Source organism: Nicotiana attenuata, chromosome 1 (assembly GCF_001879085.1).
Source record: "Nicotiana attenuata strain UT chromosome 1, NIATTr2, whole genome shotgun sequence".
NCBI lineage: Eukaryota > Viridiplantae > Streptophyta > Magnoliopsida > Solanales > Solanaceae > Nicotiana > Nicotiana attenuata.
The window spans coordinates 90,463,098-90,467,433 of NC_031989.1; positions in this window are offsets into that span (position 1 = coordinate 90,463,098).

A 4,336-nucleotide genomic window follows, 5' to 3' on the forward strand; every position below is an offset into this window, starting at 1 on the left:
ATGCTCAGGTTGCGGCGGAAAAAGCCGCTTTGTCCAAAGCTTCTGCCTTCGAAGTTCAACTTAGCGTAGCTCGCGAAAACAGCTTGGTCCGAGCGGACATGATTACAAGGCTCGAGTCTGAGCTTCTGAAGGATAAAGCCAAAGTTGTGGATGCTCGGGCCGAAGCCGTAATGAGTCGAACTAAGGCCAATAAGAAAGTATCCGTTTATTCGAAGGATGTTGCGGATGCTCGAGCTCAGCTGAGGAAGGCTCTTGACCGTAAGGGCAGAAGCAAGGAGTATGCTCGGTGCAAATCTCGAAGGGAAACCCTTGAGGAGATTCGTGCTAGGGGCTTTGACCTCTCGGAAGAGGTAAAACAGGCAAAGGCGGATGAGTCTGACACTAAGTCCCTTCTGTCTGATGCCGAGGATAGTGAGAAAGAGGCCGACTGGCCATTGTCCCCGAGGGGGACGTAGATTAGGCTTTCCTTATCCGATTCTGTGTATAGTGCTTTCAGGGAACATTGTAAATGGAGCTTGTATTTTTCGCTTCGATGTATAAATGAAAGCCTTGCGGCTTCATTTTTCATGCACTTCCTTTTGCTTTGATGTTTGTCAGTCGTTAGCCAGATGAACTGATCTTTGAAAGAAGATCCCTTAGGTCTATTATACGACCCCGGGGCTTGTTCGGCTGGCCCGTAGGCTCTTACGTGTTTGGTCGGGGCGACCTTTTAGTGTAAGCCAGCGTTTAAGCTCTTATGCTTTTGCTCTTAGGCATATGTAGTTAAGCGTTTCGGGTTCAGTCTCCGAGTCGGGTTTCGACCCGAGCTTTTTCATCCTTAAGTTTTTGAGTTTAAGGCTGGCCCTTAGGCTCTTACGCGATCGGTCGGTACGACCTTTTACATGGGCTGGCGGTAGTGGCTCTTACGCATTAGTTCGGTACGACCTTTTATATGAGCTGGCGGTAGTGGCTCTTACGCATTAGGTCGGTACGACCTTTTATATGAGCTGGCAGCAGTGGCTCTTACACATTAGGTCGGTACGACCTTTTACATGGGCTGGCGGCAGTGGCTCTTACGTATTAGGGTCGGTACGACCTCTGATATAGGCTTTATTCTTCCCTCGTTAAGGATTTCTGAAATTATGTTTGCCTGACTCTTCGACGGTTCGGTAAAACCTCGATTGCGAGCCATTATGCGGCGGTGATCGAGCACCTTGGGAGGTTTTGCTCGGTGGCTAAGTGTTTCGAAGCCTATAGTTTTGGAGCTGACATGGTCAAAGCCCTTTTGCCAAAGTCGAGGGTAGCCTATTTTAACCGGTTCTTTTTTATGTTCTTTCGAAGTAATTGAAGGCCTGTGATTTTGTAGCGACGGTCGGGCGTCCCCGAGTTGCGTTAGTTTGGCTGGTACAACCATGTGACCGTAGTCATTTTGTTTGGACGGAGCCTTTCAGTCCTCGAGTGAAGTAGTTTCGGCGTATATATCGAGGGTACGCCTTTTTAGGGGTCTTATAAGTTTGACATATAGCCTTAACTTTAAGATCGGGATTATGCCTTTTGTAAGGTCTTATAAATTTTTACATGCCTTTGAGGTCTTACAGCTTTGGTTGCTTGGTACGAGTATGGTTCATGCCTTGATTGAGGTCTTACAGATTTGGTTACTTGGTACAAGTATGGTTCATGCCTTGCTTGAGGTCTTACAGATTTGATATTGCCTTATGAAGGTTTTGATGTTGCCTTGTGAAGGTCTTATGAATTTTTACATGCCGTTGAGGTCTTACAATTTTGATATTTCCTTATGAAGATCATACGCGTTCGAGGTTGCCTGCACGGGGCCTTATAGCCCTGGGTTTTGACAGATTGATGGGGGTGGCAGTTGGCGGCAGTCCCCGAGTCATCAAGAGTTTCTTGGCTCGGAGTCATTCCCTGTAAACTTGGTATTGTCTTATCGAGGGCTTACGAGTTCGGAGTTTCCGACCCGGAGGTCATGTAGCCTTGATTATTCGACACCAGTCCCCGAGTGTTCGGGACGTTTTTTGGCTTCTGGAGCTATTTTTGCAATTTTAATGTTGCCTCATTGATGGCTTAGCTTCAATTTTTTGACGCCAGTCCCCGAGTGTTCGAGACATTTTCGGCTCTAGAGCCATTTTTGTAAGAAATGGCGAGCTTCTTTGAAACGCGAAATGCTTTGATGGAGGGGAAAGTATTCTTTTATTACTTGGTACAAGTATACATGTTTTCGCCGTCTAGGGCTCGGTTATTCTATACGGACATGGTTCGCTCGACCGTTTCGCCCGGTACATTATTTTCCTATTGAGATTCCGTTCAGCACATCTTGACTTCTCCGAGGAAGTGACCTTCCGGGGGGATGCCCCTCAGTATTCGAGGTTGATTGAAAAGAAGCGTTGAATGCTCGTTGAGCCTTCCACAGGTAGCATATAGATGTTGTCTCATTAAATACCTTGTCGGTAAAAACTCTTCTTGGATAAAACCTGATCGAAGGAAAAGAGTGCAACACATTCTTTCGAAACCTAAGGCCTTCAGGTTGGTAAGCGCATTGGCAGCATCGGTCGAGTGCCTGCATACACGGTTAGAGCAAAAACTTAACCAAAAAAGGGAGATGATCATTCTTTAGAACCGGCGATGCCTCGAGCCTTGATATGCTTTGATTGTTTGCTTTGAGGACGCGGTACGGTACGTTACTTGTTTTAGTCGGGTGTAACCGCAAGCATAGCTTGCTATTGCTATTTTACCGTTTGCTTATCCTTTGGCCCCTTCGACGATGGAGGTATTGGTGCCGGTGCCACATCGTGCACCGCAAACATCTCTTTTGCTGTATGCTGTTGTTGACACCCAATTTTTCCCTATATATTTTCAATATGCAAAATACTTTCAAAATAGCGTATATATACATACATAAGCATGTCCAAGCATTTTATTATTTTGCCATAATTTTTAAGGTTTTAAATTGATTTATTTCCCTCTTATTTCATCCATAAAATCCCAATAATTATGTCCACCATTATTATTTGGTAATTCATCTATTGGATTTTCATATTTATGCCAAAATATGGCTAAGGTATTTTTTTGCATATTTTTACAATTTTATTTAGTATGTTTTAAAGCTAATTGCATATAATTGCAATATTAGCCTTTTTAAGATTTAATTGTGTTTTATATTCATAAAATTAAGCACTATATTTTTAAATTGTTATTTACATGTTGTGAATCATTTTAGTGCATTCAATTTATTCTCAGAAATTTATTTACTATTTTTTATAATTCAAAAAGGGAAAAATTTGCTATTTAAATAACAACCCATTTGTGTTTAAATTTTAGCCTAAAATTAACCCCAAAAGCAAACCCAATTTCCCAAGCCCAATTTCAACTAAACCCGACCCCAACCCAATTTAAACCTACCCAAACTCGGATTCCCCACCTACCCTTTTAATCCAGGCCACTGATCATTCAGATCAACGGCCACCGTTCACAATTCCTAAAATAAACCTAAACGACCCCTTACCCTAATTCATTTTCCACCAAACGCCGCCCTTGAATCCCTCTTCTCTCAATTCTCTGTGCAGCCTCACATAAACCCTAGCCGCCTCCACCCAATTCCACAATAATCCACCTCAATCCCCACCTAATCCATGGTCTCCCAGGGTGTTTTGAGACGTGTACTCGTCTCATATGTCTACTGGCTACATATTTCATGTTTCCATGGACAAATCACGATGAGATCTGGTCCAGTCCTTACTCGACTTTGATCTCTGGTCTTTTTCCGGCCATCCGTGGCTGTTCAAGTCAGATCCTTGATTTTTCCGGCTAGATCGGTAACTTTTCAAAGTCTTTCTCACTTTCTCTGGGTTCTTTGAAACCCTAGCTTTAAGAAATTTTCGATTTTCTTTCAAATCTGTCTTAGATCTGTGAACGTTATGAACTTCTTGATCTTTTCTAAAAGGATTTTGGATTTCCTTTCAAAGTGACTCTTCATTTTCAAATTAGGGTTTCTTAAAACACCTGCGAAAGACCTCTTCTCCGATTTTCATGTTCTACTATGTTTAAACAACGTGCTTATATTTTTCTTCTATCTGGTTCTTCGTGTTGAAACCCTAGGTACTTTTGGGTTTTAACCGAGTTCTGAAGCTGTCTTTGGTTTGTTTATATGAATGTTTGTTTTGATTGAGTCCTTTGTGTTTGAATCATTTTCTTGCTTGACTTACCTGGTTCTGAGTTCTTACCATTTTTAACTCGACTATGGCATAAACCCTAATTTCTTAAAAGGGTTTTCCTCACTTATTACTATGAGTTCTTTATTTGTTTCTGACTTTCTTTACCCGTTAAGACTGATTTCTGCACT